General features: G+C 40.7%; 11 non-coding genes across 11 annotated transcripts; 6 read left to right on the top strand and 5 right to left on the bottom strand.

Moving 5' to 3' along the window:
• Positions 1-1,904: 1,904 nt before the first annotated feature.
• On the bottom strand, positions 1,905-1,986 carry TRNAS-GCU (transfer RNA serine (anticodon GCU)). The gene has a single exon. It is a non-coding gene; the product is annotated as a tRNA-Ser (tRNA).
• A 2,826-nt stretch (positions 1,987-4,812) lies between these two features.
• Positions 4,813-4,907, top strand: TRNAI-UAU (transfer RNA isoleucine (anticodon UAU)). The gene is made up of 2 exons: positions 4,813-4,850; positions 4,872-4,907. It is a non-coding gene; the product is annotated as a tRNA-Ile (tRNA).
• A 1,823-nt stretch (positions 4,908-6,730) lies between these two features.
• TRNAS-GCU (transfer RNA serine (anticodon GCU)) lies at positions 6,731-6,812 on the bottom strand. The gene has a single exon. It is a non-coding gene; the product is annotated as a tRNA-Ser (tRNA).
• A 2,331-nt stretch (positions 6,813-9,143) lies between these two features.
• On the bottom strand, positions 9,144-9,225 carry TRNAS-GCU (transfer RNA serine (anticodon GCU)). Its single transcript has one exon. It is a non-coding gene; the product is annotated as a tRNA-Ser (tRNA).
• A 1,671-nt stretch (positions 9,226-10,896) lies between these two features.
• On the bottom strand, positions 10,897-10,968 carry TRNAT-UGU (transfer RNA threonine (anticodon UGU)). Its single transcript has one exon. It is a non-coding gene; the product is annotated as a tRNA-Thr (tRNA).
• Positions 10,969-12,052: 1,084 nt separating this feature from the next.
• On the top strand, positions 12,053-12,147 carry TRNAI-UAU (transfer RNA isoleucine (anticodon UAU)). The gene is made up of 2 exons: positions 12,053-12,090; positions 12,112-12,147. It is a non-coding gene; the product is annotated as a tRNA-Ile (tRNA).
• Positions 12,148-14,465: 2,318 nt separating this feature from the next.
• TRNAI-UAU (transfer RNA isoleucine (anticodon UAU)) lies at positions 14,466-14,560 on the top strand. Its single transcript has 2 exons — positions 14,466-14,503; positions 14,525-14,560. It is a non-coding gene; the product is annotated as a tRNA-Ile (tRNA).
• Positions 14,561-16,881: 2,321 nt separating this feature from the next.
• Positions 16,882-16,976, top strand: TRNAI-UAU (transfer RNA isoleucine (anticodon UAU)). Its single transcript has 2 exons — positions 16,882-16,919; positions 16,941-16,976. It is a non-coding gene; the product is annotated as a tRNA-Ile (tRNA).
• A 1,162-nt stretch (positions 16,977-18,138) lies between these two features.
• Positions 18,139-18,210, bottom strand: TRNAT-UGU (transfer RNA threonine (anticodon UGU)). Its single transcript has one exon. It is a non-coding gene; the product is annotated as a tRNA-Thr (tRNA).
• A 1,084-nt stretch (positions 18,211-19,294) lies between these two features.
• On the top strand, positions 19,295-19,389 carry TRNAI-UAU (transfer RNA isoleucine (anticodon UAU)). The gene is made up of 2 exons: positions 19,295-19,332; positions 19,354-19,389. It is a non-coding gene; the product is annotated as a tRNA-Ile (tRNA).
• A 2,321-nt stretch (positions 19,390-21,710) lies between these two features.
• On the top strand, positions 21,711-21,805 carry TRNAI-UAU (transfer RNA isoleucine (anticodon UAU)). Its single transcript has 2 exons — positions 21,711-21,748; positions 21,770-21,805. It is a non-coding gene; the product is annotated as a tRNA-Ile (tRNA).
• Positions 21,806-22,785: the final 980 nt, after the last annotated feature.

The following is a 22,785-nucleotide window of genomic DNA, read 5'->3' as shown; positions in this document are numbered from 1 at the left end:
ATCGGTTAGCGCGCGGTACTTATACAGCAGTACTTGCACTGAGCCATGCCGAGGTTGTGAGGTCGAGCCTCACCTGGAGCAGCCGTGTTGTTTTTCATAAACCATTTCACAAAAAGTAAAGTTTAAACTCAGAGTATGGACGGCCCTTGCTAGAGAGTCTTTACTTCTTATAGGATCTACGTGTCCTACTCCTCTGGGTGCCAAATATCACATATCCTACGCGATGCTCAGTTTAAACATTCCATGATGTGCCATCTTGCATTTCATGCAAACACCACATCAGTGCATTTAAAAATACATTTGTAGAATAATAAATATGATGAAAACAGTGTTCTCACATGATAACCATAAACTGAAGAGCTGCAAAAAATGCTGTATCAGCTACTTACAATAAAAGGTGACTCGAAAAAACTAGCAAAAGAAGAGCATCATCATATTAAAGGTTCTATTCACCATCTTGAGTTGCACCATAGCAGCTTATGGTGCTTTTCTGCTCAGAGTGTGCCTCCAATCCCACATTCATTTTTAATTTATTTGCAATTTAAAAAACAACAATTACTGCTCGAAGTTCACTTTTCAAAACCATTCAACCTATTAAATGTATTTCTCTAACCTATGAATGTGGTCCATGTTCACTTTTCCTCATCTTCATCTCGATACTCCTTTCCCAGAAACCAGGTTCACTTCTTCATTCAACCCACCCATCCAAGGTCACCAAATCTTTGAAGCACAAGTCTGCCTATTCTCCCTTTCTCTCTATGTACAAGATACCTTGTATCATTTGAATGGACAGCAGGAGAGAAGGATATTTATGGTGAGTGGGGGTGGGGTTTTGAGGAGTAACCTCATTTGCCTAAGAGCCGGGGTATCTGGGAAAAAAAGTATTTTATGGGGGAAGAATTTCACATCTCCTTGGTGAAATTTGTAGGGCCTTATAACATCCTTTCTGTGGATTCAGATTCAGTCGGAACAGAGGTCCTAGTCCTCGCTCTGCCTTTCAAAGGAACTGTAAATATGCATGGCTTATTTGGCTTTGCCCGGCAGGGTGAGAATGGCGTTGGTCTGGCGTTCGTCAGGCGATCGGAAGGGGTGAGGCAATAATTTATAATTCAATGATCTTCATGATATCTTCTTGATAATATGAAAGCAGGAAAGGGAAGCTTGGCAATAAGCAATCCTAAAGCAAGGTGTGACTCCAGGGAAGAATGACTTGAAAACAACATACAGAAAGACTCATGTAAAAAGGCCCTAACGAGGCTTGAACTCATGACCCCTGGTTTACAAGACCAGTGCTCTGCCACTGAGCTACAAGGCCAGTCTGCACGCAGGATGTAAATTGCAACATGTATTCTTACTGAGGTATGAATATATCTATGATTTTGAGACTCTGTATGGAAACGTAGTTGCATATGAATGTCCACGTGCGCGCACACATTGAAGACCATGCTTAAGGCACTTTTCTTGGAAGTATGAAAAACTACATTTTCATATGAGAAAATAAGAGTTTTCACATTCAAGACCATACCGATAGCTCTAGTTAGTATGTCTGCAATCAGTGACATATAGAGAACCCACTTATTAGAAGTGATCTGTCTCTGTGGGGCAGACATATGTTAACAGTCATTCATTTGAGACGGCCTAAACTTTAGGAGTAAGAGCTGCTTTCTTATCAATCTATTTATCCAAACTGGTTAATAAGCCAGGAGTGAGTGAAAGGCAATCCTCTGGAAACTCCATGAAAGATCTAATTTCTATTACGCACAAAATACTTCACTTTATTTGACATATTTGTTAAAATGGAACAGTCAGATGATCCCATCTAGCGGATCCTGGCTCTGTCTTGAAAGAGAGTGTAATTATACTACAAGAAATGCTGGCCATCAAAAGAGAATCTGATGGCTTTCCGACGAAGGTGGGATTCGAACCCACGCGTGCAGAGCACAATGGATTAGCAGTCCATCGCCTTAACCACTCGGCCACCTCGTCTGCCCTACAGCCCCATCTGAAACCTTGCTTCACAAAAGGTACTGAAGTGTCAATATACTGTACCTAAAAAAGAAAAAAAACAGCTGAGGCAAGATCTCACATTCCACGTCTTCCCCCAATTAGGGACCTACATTTCATTTTTGGGAAATTCTTACCATGTGCTAATTACAAATATTCATAAGATTCCCCTAGACTTTGTCAGAACTGTCAAGATATAATTCTATGGGGTTTTGAATAGACAGAGCATATGTTATAGGACAATTATAGAATCTATTCCGTTTGGACTGTATTTTTAATAGTCATGATAACATGCTAGCATGTGAGTCGATCTTGCACAGTGAATGATGGAGCAGTGTCTGTCATCTACTTGGTCAGCTGTAGATGGCTCACCTGGGGAGATGTGAAAAGAGAGAGCTCCAGTGGCGCAATCGGTTAGCGCGCGGTACTTATACAGCAGTACTTGTACTGAGCCATGCCGAGGTTTTGAGTTTGAGCCTCACCTGGAGCAGCCGTGTTGTTTTTCATAAACCATTTCACAAAAAGTAAAGTTTAAACTCAGAGTATGGACGGCCCTTGCTAGAGAGTCTTTACTTCTTATAGGATCTACGTGTCCTACTCCTCTGGGTGCCAAATATCACATATCCTACGCGATGCTCAGTTTAAACATTCCATGATGTGCCATCTTGCATTTCATGCAAACACCACATCAGTGCATTTAAAAATTCATTTGTAGAATGATAAATATGATGAAAACAGTGTTCTCACATGATAACCATAAACTGAAGAGCTGCAAAAAATGCTGTATCAGCTACTTACAATAAAAGGTGACTCGAAAAAACTAGCAAAAGAAGAGCATCATCATATTAAAGGTTCTATTCACCATCTTGAGTTGCACCATAGCAGCTTATGGTGCTTTTCTGCTCAGAGTGTGCCTCCAATCCCACATTCATTTTTAATTTATTTGCAATTTAAAAAACAACAATTACTGCTCGAAGTTCACTTTTCAAAACTATTCAACCTATTAAATGTATTTCTCTAACCTATGAATGTGGTCCATGTTCACTTTTCCTCATCTTCATCTCGATACTCCTTTCCCAGAAACCAGGTTCACTTCTTCATTAAACCCACCCATCCAAGGTCACCAAATCTTTGAAGCACAAGTCTGCCTATTCTCCCTTTCTCTCTATGTACAAGATACCTTGTATCATTTGAATGGACAGCAGGAGAGAAGGATATTTATGGTGAGTGGGGGTGGGGTTTTGAGGAGTAACCTCATTTGCCTAAGAGCCGGGGTATCTGGGAAAAAAAGTATTTTATGGGGGAAGAATTTCACATCTCCTTGGTGAAATTTGTAGGGCCTTATAACATCCTTTCTGTGGATTCAGATTCAGTCGGAGCAGAGGTCCTAGTCCTCGCTCTGCCTTTCAAAGGAACTGTAAATATGCATGGCTTATTTGGCTTTGCCCGGCAGGGTGAGAATGGCGTTGGTCTGGCGTTGGTCAGGCGATCGGAAGGGGTGAGGCAATAATTTATAATTCAATGATCTTCATGATATTTTCTTGATAATATGAAAGCAGGAAAGGGAAGCTTGGCAATAAGCAATCCTAAAGCAAGGTGTGACTCCAGGGAAGAATGACTTGAAAACAACATACAGAAAGACTCATGTAAAAAGGCCCTAATGAGGCTTGAACTCATGACCGCTGGTTTACAAGACCAGTGCTCTGCCACTGAGCTACAAGGCCAGTCTGCACGCAGGATGTAAATTGCAACATGTATTCTTACTGAGGTATGAATATATCTATGATTTTGAGACTCTGTATGGAAACGTAGTTGCATATGAATGTCCACGTGCGCGCACACATTGAAGACCATGCTTAAGGCACTTTTCTTGGAAGTATGAAAAACTACATTTTCATATGAGAAAATAAGAGTTTTCACATTCAAGACCATACTGATAGCTCTAGTTAGTATGTCTGCAATCAGTGACATATAGAGAACCCACTTATTAGAAGTGATCTGTCTCTGTGGGGCAGACATATGTTAACAGTCATTCATTTGAGACGGCCTAAACTTTAGGAGTAAGAGCTGCTTTCTTATCAATCTATTTATCCAAACTGGTTAATAAGCCAGGAGTGAGTGAAAGGCAATCCTCTGGAAACTCCATGAAAGATCTAATTTCTATTACGCACAAAATACTTCACTTTATTTGACATATTTGTTAAAATGGAACAGTCAGATGATCCCATCTAGCGGATCCTGGCTCTGTCTTGAAAGAGAGTGTAATTATACTACAAGAAATGCTGGCCATCAAAAGAGACTCTGATGGCTTTCCGACAAAGGTGGGATTCGAACCCACGCGTGCAGAGCACAATGGATTAGCAGTCCATCGCCTTAACCACTTGGCCACCTCGTCTGCCCTACAGCCCCATCTGAAACCTTGCTTCACAAAAGGTACTGAAGTGTCAATATACTGTACCTAAAAAAGAAAAAAAACAGCTGAGGCAAGATCTCACATTCCACGTCTTCCCCCAATTAGGGACCTACATTTCATTTTTGGGAAATTCTTACTATGTGCTAATTACAAATATTCATAAGATTCCCCTAGACTTTGTCAGAACTGTCAAGATATAATTCTATGGGGTTTTGAATAGACAGAGCATATGTTATAGGACAATTATAGAATCTATTCCGTTTGGACTGTATTTTTAATAGTCATGATAACATGCTAGCATGTGAGTCGATCTTGCACAGTGAATGATGGAGCAGTGTCTGTCATCTACTTGGTCAGCTGTAGATGGCTCACCTGGGGAGATGTGAAAAGAGCGAGCTCCAGTGGCGCAATCGGTTAGCGCGTGGTACTTATACAGCAGTACTTGCACTGAGCCATGCCGAGGTTGTGAGTTCGAGCCTCACCTGGAGCAGCCGTGTTGTTTTTCATAAACCATTTCACAAAAAGTAAAGTTTAAACTCAGAGTATGGACGGCCCTTGCTAGAGAGTCTTTACTTCTTATAGGATCTACGTGTCCTACTCCTCTGGGTGCCAAATATCACATATCCTACGCGATGCTCAGTTTAAACATTCCATGATGTGCCATCTTGCATTTCATGCAAACACCACATCAGTGCATTTAAAAATACATTTGTAGAATAATAAATATGATGAAAACAGTGTTCTCACATGATAACCATAAACTGAAGAGCTGCAAAAAATGCTGTATCAGCTACTTACAATAAAAGGTGACTCGAAAAAACTAGTAAAAGAAGAGCATCATCATATTAAAGGTTCTATTCACCATCTTGAGTTGCACCATAGCAGCTTATGGTGCTTTTCTGCTCAGAGTGTGCCTCCAATCCCACATTCATTTTTAATTTATTTGCAATTTAAAAAACAACAATTACTGCTCGAAGTTCACTTTTCAAAACCATTCAACCTATTAAATGTATTTCTCTAACCTATGAATGTGGTCCATGTTCACTTTTCCTCATCTTCATCTCGATACTCCTTTCCCAGAAACCAGGTTCACTTCTTCATTAAACCCACCCATCCAAGGTCACCAAATCTTTGAAGCACAAGTCTGCCTATTCTCCCTTTCTCTCTATGTACAAGATACCTTGTATCATTTGAATGGACAGGAGGAGAGAAGGATATTTATGGTGAGTGGGGGTGGGGTTTTGAGGAGTAACCTCATTTGCCTAAGAGCCGGGGTATCTGGGAAAAAAAGTATTTTATGGGGGAAGAATTTCACATCTCCTTGGTGAAATTTGTAGGGCCTTATAACATCCTTTCTGTGGATTCAGATTCAGTCGGAACAGAGGTCCTAGTCCTCGCTCTGCCTTTCAAAGGAACTGTAAATATGCATGGCTTATTTGGCTTTGCCCGGCAGGGTGAGAATGGCGTTGGTCTGGCGTTCGTCAGGCGATCGGAAGGGGTGAGGCAATAATTTATAATTCAATGATCTTCATGATATTTTCTTGATAATATGAAAGCAGGAAAGGGAAGCTTGGCAATAAGCAATCCTAAAGCAAGGTGTGACTCCAGGGAAGAATGACTTGAAAACAACATACAGAAAGACTCATGTAAAAAGGCCCTAATGAGGCTTGAACTCATGACCCCTGGTTTACAAGACCAGTGCTCTGCCACTGAGCTACAAGGCCAGTCTGCACGCAGGATGCAAATTGCAACATGTATTCTTACTGAGGTATGAATATATCTATGATTTTGAGACTCTGTATGGAAACGTAGTTGCATATGAATGTCCCCGTGCGCGCACACATTGAAGACCATGCTTAAGGCACTTTTCTTGGAAGTATGAAAAACTACATTTTCATATGAGAAAATAAGAGTTTTCACATTCAAGACCATACCGATAGCTCTAGTTAGTATGTCTGCAATCAGTGACATATAGAGAACCCACTTATTAGAAGTGATCTGTCTCTGTGGGGCAGACATATGTTAACAGTCATTCATTTGAGACGGCCTAAACTTTAGGAGTAAGAGCTGCTTTCTTATCAATCTATTTATCCAAACTGGTTAATAAGCCAGGAGTGAGTGAAAGGCAATCCTCTGGAAACTCCATGAAAGATCTAATTTCTATTACGCACAAAATACTTCACTTTATTTGACATATTTGTTAAAATGGAACAGTCAGATGATCCCATCTAGCGGATCCTGGCTCTGTCTTGAAAGAGAGTGTAATTATACTACAAGAAATGCTGGCCATCAAAAGAGAATCTGATGGCTTTCCGACAAAGGTGGGATTCGAACCCACGCGTGCAGAGCACAATGGATTAGCAGTCCATCGCCTTAACCACTCGGCCACCTCGTCTGCCCTACAGCCCCATCTGAAACCTTGCTTCACAAAAGGTACTGAAGTGTCAATATACTGTACCTAAAAAAGAAAAAAAACAGCTGAGGCAAGATCTCACATTCCACGTCTTCCCCCAATTAGGGACCTACATTTCATTTTTGGGAAATTCTTACCATGTGCTAATTACAAATATTCATAAGATTCCCCTAGACTTTGTCAGAACTGTCAAGATATAATTCTATGGGGTTTTGAATAGACAGAGCATATGTTATAGGACAATTATAGAATCTATTCCGTTTGGACTGTATTTTTAATAGTCATGATAACATGCTAGCATGTGAGTCGATCTTGCACAGTGAATGATGGAGCAGTGTCTGTCATCTACTTGGTCAGCTGTAGATGGCTCACCTGGGGAGATGTGAAAAGAGAGAGCTCCAGTGGCGCAATCGGTTAGCTCGCGGTACTTATACAGCAGTACTTGTACTGAGCCATGCCGAGGTTTTGAGTTTGAGCCTCACCTGGAGCAGCCGTGTTGTTTTTCATAAACCATTTCACAAAAAGTAAAGTTTAAACTCAGAGTATGGACGGCCCTTGCTAGAGAGTCTTTACTTCTTATAGGATCTACGTGTCCTACTCCTCTGGGTGCCAAATATCACATATCCTACGCGATGCTCAGTTTAAACATTCCATGATGTGCCATCTTGCATTTCATGCAAACACCACATCAGTGCATTTAAAAATACATTTGTAGAATGATAAATATGATGAAAACAGTGTTCTCACATGATAACCATAAACTGAAGAGCTGCAAAAAATGCTGTATCAGCTACTTACAATAAAAGGTGACTCGAAAAAACTAGCAAAAGAAGAGCATCATCATATTAAAGGTTCTATTCACCATCTTGAGTTGCACCATAGCAGCTTATGGTGCTTTTCTGCTCAGAGTGTGCCTCCAATCCCACATTCATTTTTAATTTATTTGCAATTTAAAAAACAACAATTACTGCTCGAAGTTCACTTTTCAAAACTATTCAACCTATTAAATGTATTTCTCTAACCTATGAATGTGGTCCATGTTCACTTTTCCTCATCTTCATCTCGATACTCCTTTCCCAGAAACCAGGTTCACTTCTTCATTCAACCCACCCATCCAAGGTCACCAAATCTTTGAAGCACAAGTCTGCCTATTCTCCCTTTCTCTCTATGTACAAGATACCTTGTATCATTTGAATGGACAGTAGGAGAGAAGGATATTTATGGTGAGTGGGGGTGGGGTTTTGAGGAGTAACCTCATTTGCCTAAGAGCCGGGGTATCTGGGAAAAAAAGTATTTTATGGGGGAAGAATTTCACATCTCCTTGGTGAAATTTGAAGGGCCTTATAACATCCTTTCTGTGGATGCAGATTCAGTCGGAACAGAGGTCCTAGTCCTCGCTCTGCCTTTCAAAGGAACTGTAAATATGCATGGCTTATTTGGCTTTGCCCGGCAGGGTGAGAATGGCGTTGGTCTGGCGTTGGTCAGGCGATCGGAAGGGGTGAGGCAATAATTTATAATTCAATGATCTTCATGATATTTTCTTGATAATATGAAAGCAGGAAAGGGAAGCTTGGCAATAAGCAATCCTAAAGCAAGGTGTGACTCCAGGGAAGAATGACTTGAAAACAACATACAGAAAGACTCATGTAAAAAGGCCCTAATGAGGCTTGAACTCATGACCCCTGGTTTACAAGACCAGTGCTCTGCCACTGAGCTACAAGGCCAGTCTGCACGCAGGATGTAAATTGCAACATGTATTCTTACTGAGGTATGAATATATCTATGATTTTGAGACTCTGTATGGAAACGTAGTTGCATATGAATGTCCACGTGCGCGCACACATTGAAGACCATGCTTAAGGCACTTTTCTTGGAAGTATGAAAAACTACATTTTCATATGAGAAAATAAGAGTTTTCACATTCAAGACCATACTGATAGCTCTAGTTAGTATGTCTGCAATCAGTGACATATAGAGAACCCACTTATTAGAAGTGATCTGTCTCTGTGGGGCAGACATATGTTAACAGTCATTCATTTGAGACGGCCTAAACTTTAGGAGTAAGAGCTGCTTTCTTATCAATCTATTTATCCAAACTGGTTAATAAGCCAGGAGTGAGTGAAAGGCAATCCTCTGGAAACTCCATGAAAGATCTAATTTCTATTACGCACAAAATACTTCACTTTATTTGACATATTTGTTAAAATGGAACAGTCAGATGATCCCATCTAGCGGATCCTGGCTCTGTCTTGAAAGAGAGTGTAATTATACTACAAGAAATGCTGGCCATCAAAAGAGACTCTGATGGCTTTCCGACAAAGGTGGGATTCGAACCCACGCGTGCAGAGCACAATGGATTAGCAGTCCATCGCCTTAACCACTCGGCCACCTCGTCTGCCCTACAGCCCCATCTGAAACCTTGCTTCACAAAAGGTACTGAAGTGTCAATATACTGTACCTAAAAAAGAAAAAAAACAGCTGAGGCAAGATCTCACATTCCACGTCTTCCCCCCAATTAGGGACCTACATTTCATTTTTGGGAAATTCTTACTATGTGCTAATTACAAATATTCATAAGATTCCCCTAGACTTTGTCAGAACTGTCAAGATATAATTCTATGGGGTTTTGAATAGACAGAGCATATGTTATAGGACAATTATAGAATCTATTCCGTTTGGACTGTATTTTTAATAGTCATGATAACATGCTAGCATGTGAGTCGATCTTGCACAGTGAATGATGGAGCAGTGTCTGTCATCTACTTGGTCAGCTGTAGATGGCTCACCTGGGGAGATGAGAAAAGAGCGAGCTCCAGTGGCGCAATCGGTTAGCACGCGGTACTTATACAGCAGTACTTGCACTGAGCCATGCCGAGGTTGTGAGTTCGAGCCTCACCTGGAGCAGCCGTGTTGTTTTTCATAAACCATTTCACAAAAAGTAAAGTTTAAACTCAGAGTATGGACGGCCCTTGCTAGAGAGTCTTTAATTCTTATAGGATCTACGTGTCCTACTCCTCTGGGTGCCAAATATCACATATCCTACGCGATGCTCAGTTTAAACATTCCATGATGTGCCATCTTGCATTTCATGCAAACACCACATCAGTGCATTTAAAAATACATTTGTAGAATAATAAATATGATGAAAACAGTGTTCTCACATGATAACCATAAACTGAAGAGCTGCAAAAAATGCTGTATCAGCTACTTACAATAAAAGGTGACTCGAAAAAACTAGCAAAAGAAGAGCATCATCATATTAAAGGTTCTATTCACCATCTTGAGTTGCACCATAGCAGCTTATGGTGCTTTTCTGCTCAGAGTGTGCCTCCAATCCCACATTCATTTTTAATTTATTTGCAATTTAAAAAACAACAATTACTGCTCGAAGTTCACTTTTCAAAACCATTCAACCTATTAAATGTATTTCTCTAACCTATGAATGTGGTCCATGTTCACTTTTCCTCATCTTCATCTCGATACTCCTTTCCCAGAAACCAGGTTCACTTCTTCATTAAACCCACCCATCCAAGGTCACCAAATCTTTGAAGCACAAGTCTGCCTATTCTCCCTTTCTCTCTATGTACAAGATACCTTGTATCATTTGAATGGACAGCAGGAGAGAAGGATATTTATGGTGAGTGGGGTTGGGGTTTTGAGGAGTAACCTCATTTGCCTAAGAGCCGGGGTATCTGGGAAAAAAAGTATTTTATGGGGGAAGAATTTCACATCTCCTTGGTCAAATTTGTAGGGCCTTATAACATCCTTTCTGTGGATTCAGATTCAGTAGGAACAGAGGTCCTAGTCCTCGCTCTGCCTTTCAAAGGAACTGTAAATATGCATGGCTTATTTGGCTTTGCCCGGCAGGGTGAGAATGGCGTTGGTCTGGCGTTCGTCAGGCGATCGGAAGGGGTGAGGCAATAATTTATAATTCAATGATCTTCATGATATTTTCTTGATAATATGAAAGCAGGAAAGGGAAGCTTGGCAATAAGCAATCCTAAAGCAAGGTGTGACTCCAGGGAAGAATGACTTGAAAACAACATACAGAAAGACTCATGTAAAAAGGCCCTGATGAGGCTTGAACTCATGACCCCTGGTTTACAAGACCAGTGCTCTGCCACTGAGCTACAAGGCCAGTCTGCACGCAGGATGTAAATTGCAACATGTATTCTTACTGAGGTATGAATATATCTATGATTTTGAGACTCTGTATGGAAACGTAGTTGCATATGAATGTCCACGTGCGCGCACACATTGAAGACCATGCTTAAGGCACTTTTCTTGGAAGTATGAAAAACTACATTTTCATATGAGAAAATAAGAGTTTTCACATTCAAGACCATACTGATAGCTCTAGTTAGTATGTCTGCAATCAGTGACATATAGAGAACCCACTTATTAGAAGTGATCTGTCTCTGTGGGGCAGACATATGTTAACAGTCATTCATTTGAGACGGCCTAAACTTTAGGAGTAAGAGCTGCTTTCTTATCAATCTATTTATCCAAACTGGTTAATAAGCCAGGAGTGAGTGAAAGGCAATCCTCTGGAAACTCCATGAAAGATCTAATTTCTATTACGCACAAAATACTTCACTTTATTTGACATATTTGTTAAAATGGAACAGTCAGATGATCCCATCTAGCGGATCCTGGCTCTGTCTTGAAAGAGAGTGTAATTATACTACAAGAAATGCTGGCCATCAAAAGAGACTCTGATGGCTTTCCGACAAAGGTGGGATTCGAACTCACGCGTGCAGAGCACAATGGATTAGCAGTCCATCGCCTTAACCACTCGGCCACCTCGTCTGCCCTACAGCCCCATCTGAAACCTTGCTTCACAAAAGGTACTGAAGTGTCAATATACTGTACCTAAAAAAGAAAAAAAACAGCTGAGGCAAGATCTCACATTCCACGTCTTCCCCCAATTAGGGACCTACATTTCATTTTTGGGAAATTCTTACTATGTGCTAATTACAAATATTCATAAGATTCCCCTAGACTTTGTCAGAACTGTCAAGATATAATTCTATGGGGTTTTGAATAGACAGAGCATATGTTATAGGACAATTATAGAATCTATTCCGTTTGGACTGTATTTTTAATAGTCATGATAACATGCTAGCATGTGAGTCGATCTTGCACAGTGAATGATGGAGCAGTGTCTGTCATCTACTTGGTCAGCTGTAGATGGCTCACCTGGGGAGATGTGAAAAGAGCGAGCTCCAGTGGCGCAATCGGTTAGCGCGCGGTACTTATACAGCAGTACTTGCACTGAGCCATGCCGAGGTTGTGAGTTCGAGCCTCACCTGGAGCAGCCGTGTTGTTTTTCATAAACCATTTCACAAAAAGTAAAGTTTAAACTCAGAGTATGGACGGCCCTTGCTAGAGAGTCTTTACTTCTTATAGGATCTACGTGTCCTACTCCTCTGGGTGCCAAATATCACATATCCTACGCGATGCTCAGTTTAAACATTCCATGATGTGCCATCTTGCATTTCATGCAAACACCACATCAGTGCATTTAAAAATACATTTGTAGAATAATAAATATGATGAAAACAGTGTTCTCACATGATAACCATAAACTGAAGAGCTGCAAAAAATGCTGTATCAGCTACTTACAATAAAAGGTGACTCGAAAAAACTAGCAAAAGAAGAGCATCATCATATTAAAGGTTCTATTCACCATCTTGAGTTGCACCATAGCAGCTTATGGTGCTTTTCTGCTCAGAGTGTGCCTCCAATCCCACATTCATTTTTAATTTATTTGCAATTTAAAAAACAACAATTACTGCTCGAAGTTCACTTTTCAAAACCATTCAACCTATTAAATGTATTTCTCTAACCTATGAATGTGGTCCATGTTCACTTTTCCTCATCTTCATCTCGATACTCCTTTCCCAGAAACCAGGTTCACTTCTTCATTAAACCCACCCATCCAAGGTCACCAAATCTTTGAAGCACAAGTCTGCCTATTCTCCCTTTCTCTCTATGTACAAGATACCTTGTATCATTTGAATGGACAGCAGGAGAGAAGGATATTTATGGTGAGTGGGGTTGGGGTTTTGAGGAGTAACCTCATTTGCCTAAGAGCCGGGGTATCTGGGAAAAAAAGTATTTTATGGGGGAAGAATTTCACATCTCCTTGGTGAAATTTGTAGGGCCTTATAACATCCTTTCTGTGGATGCAGATTCAGTCGGAACAGAGGTCCTAGTCCTCGCTCTGCCTTTCAAAGGAACTGTAAATATGCATGGCTTATTTGGCTTTGCCCGGCAGGGTGAGAATGGCGTTTGTCAGGCGTTCATCAGGCGATCGGAAGGGGTGAGGCAATAATTTATAATTCAATGATCTTCATGATATTTTCTTGATAATATGTAAGCAGGAAAGCGAAGCTTGGCAATAAGCAATCCTAAAGCAAGGTGTGACTCCAGGGAAGAATGACTTGAAAACAACATACAGAAAGACTCATGTAAAAAGGCCCTGATGAAGCTTGAACTCATGACCCCTGGTTTACAAGACCAGTGCTCTGCCACTGAGCTACAAGGCCAGTCTGCACGCAGGATGTAAATTGCAACATGTATTCTTACTGAGGTATGAATATATCTATGATTTTGAGACTCTGTATGGAAACGTAGTTGCATATGAATGTCCACGTGCGCGCACACATTGAAGACCATGCTTAAGGCACTTTTCTTGGAAGTATGAAAAACTACATTTTCATATGAGAAAATAAGAGTTTTCACATTCAAGACCATACCGATAGCTCTAGTTAGTATGTCTGCAATCAGTGACATATAGAGAACCCACTTATTAGAAGTGATCTGTCTCTGTGGGGCAGACATATGTTAACAGTCATTCATTTGAGACGGCCTAAACTTTAGGAGTAAGAGCTGCTTTCTTATCAATCTATTTATCCAAACTGGTTAATAAGCCAGGAGTGAGTGAAAGGCAATCCTCTGGAAACTCCATGAAAGATCTAATTTCTATTACGCACAAAATACTTCACTTTATTTGACATATTTGTTAAAATGGAACAGTCAGATGATCCCATCTAGCGGATCCTGGCTCTGTCTTGAAAGAGAGTGTAATTATACTACAAGAAATGCTGGCCATCAAAAGAGACTCTGATGGCTTTCCGACGAAGGTGGGATTCGATCCCACGCGTGCAGAGCACAATGGATTAGCAGTCCATCGCCTTAACCACTCGGCCACCTCGTCTGCCCTACAGCCCCATCTGAAACCTTGCTTCACAAAAGGTACTGAAGTGTCAATATACTGTACCTAAAAAAGAAAAAAAACAGCTGAGGCAAGATCTCACATTCCACGTCTTCCCCCAATTAGGGACCTACATTTCATTTTTGGGAAATTCTTACTATGTGCTAATTACAAATATTCATAAGATTCCCCTAGACTTTGTCAGAACTGTCAAGATATAATTCTATGGGGTTTTGAATAGACATAGCATATGTTATAGGACAATTATAGAATCTATTCCGTTTGGACTGTATTTTTAATAGTCATGATAACATGCTAGCATGTGAGTCGATCTTGCACAGTGAATGATGGAGCAGTGTCTGTCATCTACTTGGTCAGCTGTAGATGGCTCACCTGGGGAGATGTGAAAAGAGAGAGCTCCAGTGGCGCAATCGGTTAGCGCGCGGTACTTATACAGCAGTACTTGCACTGAGCCATGCCGAGGTTGTGAGTTTGAGCCTCACCTGGAGCAGCCGTGTTGTTTTTCATAAACCATTTCACAAAAAGTAAAGTTTAAACTCAGAGTATGGACGGCCCTTGCTAGAGAGTCTTTACTTCTTATAGGATCTACGTGTCCTACTCCTCTGGGTGCCAAATATCACATATCCTACGCGATGCTCAGTTTAAACATTCCATGATGTGCCATCTTGCATTTCATGCAAACACCACATCAGTGCATTTAAAAATACATTTGTAGAATAATAAATATGATGAAAACAGTGTTCTCACATGATAACCATAAACTGAAGAGCTGCAAAAAATGCTGTATCAGCTACTTACAATAAAAGGTGACTCGAAAAAACTAGCAAAAGAAGAGCATCATCATATTAAAGGTTCTATTCACCATCTTGAGTTGCACCATAGCAGCTTATGGTGCTTTTCTGCTCAGAGTGTGCCTCCAATCCCACATTCATTTTTAATTTCTTTGCAATTTAAAAAACAACAATTACTGCTCGAAGTTCACTTTTCAAAACCATTCAACCTATTAAATGTATTTCTCTAACCTATGAATGTGGTCCATGTTCACTTTTCCTCATCTTCATCTCGATACTCCTTTCCCAGAAACCAGGTTCACTTCTTCATTCAACCCACCCATCCAAGGTCACCAAATCTTTGAAGCACAAGTCTGCCTATTCTCCCTTTCTCTCTATGTACAAGATACCTTGTATCATTTGAATGGACAGTAGGAGAGAAGGATATTTATGGTGAGTGGGGGTGGGGTTTTGAGGAGTAACCTCATTTGCCTAAGAGCCGGGGTATCTGGGAAAAAAAGTATTTTATGGGGGAAGAATTTCACATCTCCTTGGTGAAATTTGAAGGGCCTTATAACATCCTTTCTGTGGATGCAGATTCAGTCGGAACAGAGGTCCTAGTCCTCGCTCTGCCTTTCAAAGGAACTGTAAATATGCATGGCTTATTTGGCTTTGCCCGGCAGGGCTTGCCCGGCAGGGTTAGAATGGCGTTCGTCAGGCGATCGGAAGGGGTGAGGCAATAATTTATAATTCAATGATCTTCATGATATTTTCTTGATAATATGAAAGCAGGAAAGGGAAGCTTGGCAATAAGCAATCCTAAAGCAAGGTGTGACTCCAGGGAAGAATGACTTGAAAACAACATACAGAAAGACTCATGTAAAAAGGCCATGATGAGGCTTGAACTCATGACCCCTGGTTTACAAGACCAGTGCTCTGCCACTGAGCTACAAGGCCAGTCTGCACGCAGGATGTAAATTGCAACATGTATTCTTACTGAGGTATGAATATATCTATGATTTTGAGACTCTGTATGGAAACGTAGTTGCATATGAATGTCCACGTGCGCGCACACATTGAAGACCATGCTTAAGGCACTTTTCTTGGAAGTATGAAAAACTACATTTTCATATGAGAAAATAAGAGTTTTCACATTCAAGACCATACTGATAGCTCTAGTTAGTATGTCTGCAATCAGTGACATATAGAGAACCCACTTATTAGAAGTGATCTGTCTCTGTGGGGCAGACATATGTTAACAGTCATTCATTTGAGACGGCCTAAACTTTAGGAGTAAGAGCTGCTTTCTTATCAATCTATTTATCCAAACTGGTTAATAAGCCAGGAGTGAGTGAAAGGCAATCCTCTGGAAACTCCATGAAAGATCTAATTTCTATTACACACAAAATACTTCACTTTATTTGACATATTTGTTAAAATGGAACAGTCAGATGATCCCATCTAGCGGATCCTGGCTCTGTCTTGAAAGAGAGTGTAATTATACTACAAGAAATGCTGGCCATCAAAAGAGACTCTGATGGCTTTCCGACGAAGGTGGGATTCGAACCCACGCATGCAGAGCACAATGGATTAGCAGTCCATCGCCTTCACCACTCAGCCACCTCGTCTGCCCTACAGCCCCATCTGAAACCTTGCTTCACAAAAGGTACTGAAGTGTCAATATACTGTACCTAAAAAAGAAAAAAAACTGCTGAGGCAAGATCTCACATTCCACGTCTTCCCCCAATTAGGGACCTACATTTCATTTTTGGGAAATTCTTACTATGTGCTAATTACAAATATTCATAAGATTCCCCTAGACTTTGTCAGAACTGTCAAGATATAATTCTATGGGGTTTTGAATAGACAGAGCATATGTTATAGGACAATTATAGAATCTATTCCGTTTGGACTGTATTTTTAATAGTCATGATAACATGCTAGCATGTGAGTCGATCTTGCACAGTGAATGATGGAGCAGTGTCTGTCATCTACTTGGTCAGCTGTAGATGGCTCACCTGGGGAGATGTGAAAAGAGAGAGCTCCAGTGGCGCAATCGGTTAGCGCGCGGTACTTATACAGCAGTACTTGCACTGAGCCATGCCGAGGTTGTGAGTTTGAGCCTCACCTGGAGCAGCCGTGTTGTTTTTCATAAACCATTTCACAAAAAGTAAAGTTTAAACTCAGAGTATGGACGGCCCTTGCTAGAGAGTCTTTACTTCTTATAGGATCTACGTGTCCTACTCCTCTGGGTGCCAAATATCACATATCCTACGCGATGCTCAGTTTAAACATTCCATGATGTGCCATCTTGCATTTCATGCAAACACCACATCAGTGCATTTAAAAATACATTTGTAGAATAATCAATATGATGAAAACAATGTTCTCACATGATAACCATAAACTGAAGAGCTGCAAAAAATGCTGTATCAGCTACTTACAATAAAAGGTGACTCGAAAAAACTAGCAAAAGAAGAGCATCATCATATTAAAGGTTCTATTCACCATCTTGAGTTGCACCATAGCAGCTTATGGTGCTTTTCTGCTCAGAGTGTGCCTCCAATCCCACATTCATTTTTAATTTCTTTGCAATTTAAAAAACAACAATTACTGCTCGAAGTTCACTTTTCAAAACCATTCAACCTATTAAATGTATTTCTCTAACCTATGAATGTGGTCCATGTTCACTTTTCCTCATCTTCATCTCGATACTCCTTTCCCAGAAACCAGGTTCACTTCTTCATTCAACCCACCCATCCAAGGTCACCAAATCTTTGAAGCACAAGTCTGCCTATTCTCCCTTTCTCTCTATGTACAAGATACCTTGTATCATTTGAATGGACAGTAGGAGAGAAGGATATTTATGGTGAGTGGGGGTGGGGTTTTGAGGAGTAACCTCATTTGCCTAAGAGCCGGGGTATCTGGGAAAAAAAGTATTTTATGGGGGAAGAATTTCACATCTCCTTGGTGAAATTTGAAGGGCCTTATAACATCCTTTCTGTGGATGCAGATTCAGTCGGAACAGAGGTCCTAGTCCTCGCTCTGCCTTTCAAAGGAACTGTAAATATGCATGGCTTATTTGGCTTTGCCCGGCAGGGTGAGAATGGCGTTGGTCTGGCGTTCGTCAGGGGATCGGAAGGGGTGAGGCAATAATTTATAATTCAATGATCTTCATGATATTTTCTTGATAATATGAAAGCAGGAAAGGGAAGCTTGGCAATAAGCAATCCTAAAGCAAGGTGTGACTCCAGGGAAGAATGACTTGAAAACAACATACAGAAAGACTCATGTAAAAAGGCCCTGATGAGGCTTGAACTCATGACCCCTGGTTTACAAGACCAGTGCTCTGCCACTGAGCTACAAGGCCAGTCTGCACGCAGGATGTAAATTGCAACATGTATTCTTACTGAGGTATGAATATATCTATGATTTTGAGACTCTGTACGGAAACGTAGTTGCATATGAATGTCCACGTGCGCGCACACATTGAAGACCATGCTTAAGGCACTTTTCTTGGAAGTATGAAAAACTACATTTTCATATGAGAAAATAAGAGTTTTCACATTCAAGACCATACCGATAGCTCTAGTTAGTATGTCTGCAATCAGTGACATATAGAGAACCCACTTATTAGAAGTGATCTGTCTCTGTGGGGCAGACATATGTTAACAGTCATTCATTTGAGACGGCCTAAACTTTAGGAGTAAGAGCTGCTTTCTTATCAATCTATTTATCCAAACTGGTTAATAAGCCAGGAGTGAGTGAAAGGCAATCCTCTGGAAACTCCATGAAAGATCTAATTTCTATTACGCACAAAATACTTCACTTTATTTGACATATTTGTTAAAATGGAACAGTCAGATGATCCCATCTAGCGGATCCTGGCTCTGTCTTGAAAGAGAGTGTAATTATACTACAAGAAATGCTGGCCATCAAAAGAGACTCTGATGGCTTTCCGACGAAGGTGGGATTCGATCCCACGCGTGCAGAGCACAATGGATTAGCAGTCCATCGCCTTAACCACTCGGCCACCTCGTCTGCCCTACAGCCCCATCTGAAACCTTGCTTCACAAAAGGTACTGAAGTGTCAATATACTGTACCTAAAAAAGAAAAAAAACAGCTGAGGCAAGATCTCACATTCCACGTCTTCCCCCAATTAGGGACCTACATTTCATTTTTGGGAAATTCTTACTATGTGCTAATTACAAATATTCATAAGATTCCCCTAGACTTTGTCAGAACTGTCAAGATATAATTCTATGGGGTTTTGAATAGACATAGCATATGTTATAGGACAATTATAGAATCTATTCCGTTTGGACTGTATTTTTAATAGTCATGATAACATGCTAGCATGTGAGTCGATCTTGCACAGTGAATGATGGAGCAGTGTCTGTCATCTACTTGGTCAGCTGTAGATGGCTCACCTGGGGAGATGTGAAAAGAGAGAGCTCCAGTGGCGCAATCGGTTAGCGCGCGGTACTTATACAGCAGTACTTGCACTGAGCCATGCCGAGGTTGTGAGTTTGAGCCTCACCTGGAGCAGCCGTGTTGTTTTTCATAAACCATTTCACAAAAAGTAAAGTTTAAACTCAGAGTATGGACGGCCCTTGCTAGAGAGTCTTTACTTCTTATAGGATCTACGTGTCCTACTCCTCTGGGTGCCAAATATCACATATCCTACGCGATGCTCAGTTTAAACATTCCATGATGTGCCATCTTGCATTTCATGCAAACACCACATCAGTGCATTTAAAAATACATTTGTAGAATAATAAATATGATGAAAACAGTGTTCTCACATGATAACCATAAACTGAAGAGCTGCAAAAAATGCTGTATCAGCTACTTACAATAAAAGGTGACTCGAAAAAACTAGCAAAAGAAGAGCATCATCATATTAAAGGTTCTATTCACCATCTTGAGTTGCACCATAGCAGCTTATGGTGCTTTTCTGCTCAGAGTGTGCCTCCAATCCCACATTCATTTTTAATTTCTTTGCAATTTAAAAAACAACAATTACTGCTCGAAGTTCACTTTTCAAAACCATTCAACCTATTAAATGTATTTCTCTAACCTATGAATGTGGTCCATGTTCACTTTTCCTCATCTTCATCTCGATACTCCTTTCCCAGAAACCAGGTTCACTTCTTCATTCAACCCACCCATCCAAGGTCACCAAATCTTTGAAGCACAAGTCTGCCTATTCTCCCTTTCTCTCTATGTACAAGATACCTTGTATCATTTGAATGGACAGTAGGAGAGAAGGATATTTATGGTGAGTGGGGGTGGGGTTTTGAGGAGTAACCTCATTTGCCTAAGAGCCGGGGTATCTGGGAAAAAAAGTATTTTATGGGGGAAGAATTTCACATCTCCTTGGTGAAATTTGAAGGGCCTTATAACATCCTTTCTGTGGATGCAGATTCAGTCGGAACAGAGGTCCTAGTCCTCGCTCTGCCTTTCAAAGGAACTGTAAATATGCATGGCTTATTTGGCTTTGCCCGGCAGGGCTTGCCCGGCAGGGTTAGAATGGCGTTCGTCAGGCGATCGGAAGGGGTGAGGCAATAATTTATAATTCAATGATCTTCATGATATTTTCTTGATAATATGAAAGCAGGAAAGGGAAGCTTGGCAATAAGCAATCCTAAAGCAAGGTGTGACTCCAGGGAAGAATGACTTGAAAACAACATACAGAAAGACTCATGTAAAAAGGCCATGATGAGGCTTGAACTCATGACCCCTGGTTTACAAGACCAGTGCTCTGCCACTGAGCTACAAGGCCAGTCTGCACGCAGGATGTAAATTGCAACATGTATTCTTACTGAGGTATGAATATATCTATGATTTTGAGACTCTGTATGGAAACGTAGTTGCATATGAATGTCCACGTGCGCGCACACATTGAAGACCATGCTTAAGGCACTTTTCTTGGAAGTATGAAAAACTACATTTTCATATGAGAAAATAAGAGTTTTCACATTCAAGACCATACTGATAGCTCTAGTTAGTATGTCTGCAATCAGTGACATATAGAGAACCCACTTATTAGAAGTGATCTGTCTCTGTGGGGCAGACATATGTTAACAGTCATTCATTTGAGACGGCCTAAACTTTAGGAGTAAGAGCTGCTTTCTTATCAATCTATTTATCCAAACTGGTTAATAAGCCAGGAGTGAGTGAAAGGCAATCCTCTGGAAACTCCATGAAAGATCTAATTTCTATTACACACAAAATACTTCACTTTATTTGACATATTTGTTAAAATGGAACAGTCAGATGATCCCATCTAGCGGATCCTGGCTCTGTCTTGAAAGAGAGTGTAATTATACTACAAGAAATGCTGGCCATCAAAAGAGACTCTGATGGCTTTCCGACGAAGGTGGGATTCGAACCCACGCATGCAGAGCACAATGGATTAGCAGTCCATCGCCTTCACCACTCAGCCACCTCGTCTGCCCTACAGCCCCATCTGAAACCTTGCTTCACAAAAGGTACTGAAGTGTCAATATACTGTACCTAAAAAAGAAAAAAAACTGCTGAGGCAAGATCTCACATTCCACGTCTTCCCCCAATTAGGGACCTACATTTCATTTTTGGGAAATTCTTACTATGTGCTAATTACAAATATTCATAAGATTCCCCTAGACTTTGTCAGAACTGTCAAGATATAATTCTATGGGGTTTTGAATAGACAGAGCATATGTTATAGGACAATTATAGAATCTATTCCGTTTGGACTGTATTTTTAATAGTCATGATAACATGCTAGCATGTGAGTCGATCTTGCACAGTGAATGATGGAGCAGTGTCTGTCATCTACTTGGTCAGCTGTAGATGGCTCACCTGGGGAGATGTGAAAAGAGAGAGCTCCAGTGGCGCAATCGGTTAGCGCGCGGTACTTATACAGCAGTACTTGCACTGAGCCATGCCGAGGTTGTGAGTTTGAGCCTCACCTGGAGCAGCCGTGTTGTTTTTCATAAACCATTTCACAAAAAGTAAAGTTTAAACTCAGAGTATGGACGGCCCTTGCTAGAGAGTCTTTACTTCTTATAGGATCTACGTGTCCTACTCCTCTGGGTGCCAAATATCACATATCCTACGCGATGCTCAGTTTAAACATTCCATGATGTGCCATCTTGCATTTCATGCAAACACCACATCAGTGCATTTAAAAATACATTTGTAGAATAATCAATATGATGAAAACAATGTTCTCACATGATAACCATAAACTGAAGAGCTGCAAAAAATGCTGTATCAGCTACTTACAATAAAAGGTGACTCGAAAAAACTAGCAAAAGAAGAGCATCATCATATTAAAGGTTCTATTCACCATCTTGAGTTGCACCATAGCAGCTTATGGTGCTTTTCTGCTCAGAGTGTGCCTCCAATCCCACATTCATTTTTAATTTCTTTGCAATTTAAAAAACAACAATTACTGCTCGAAGTTCACTTTTCAAAACCATTCAACCTATTAAATGTATTTCTCTAACCTATGAATGTGGTCCATGTTCACTTTTCCTCATCTTCATCTCGATACTCCTTTCCCAGAAACCAGGTTCACTTCTTCATTCAACCCACCCATCCAAGGTCACCAAATCTTTGAAGCACAAGTCTGCCTATTCTCCCTTTCTCTCTATGTACAAGATACCTTGTATCATTTGAATGGACAGTAGGAGAGAAGGATATTTATGGTGAGTGGGGGTGGGGTTTTGAGGAGTAACCTCATTTGCCTAAGAGCCGGGGTATCTGGGAAAAAAAGTATTTTATGGGGGAAGAATTTCACATCTCCTTGGTGAAATTTGAAGGGCCTTATAACATCCTTTCTGTGGATGCAGATTCAGTCGGAACAGAGGTCCTAGTCCTCGCTCTGCCTTTCAAAGGAACTGTAAATATGCATGGCTTATTTGGCTTTGCCCGGCAGGGTGAGAATGGCGTTGG

This window comes from Triturus cristatus, chromosome 12 (assembly GCF_964204655.1).
Source record: "Triturus cristatus chromosome 12, aTriCri1.1, whole genome shotgun sequence".
NCBI classification, from domain to species: domain Eukaryota; kingdom Metazoa; phylum Chordata; class Amphibia; order Caudata; family Salamandridae; genus Triturus; species Triturus cristatus.
This window is presented reverse-complemented; position numbering and strand designations above follow the sequence as displayed.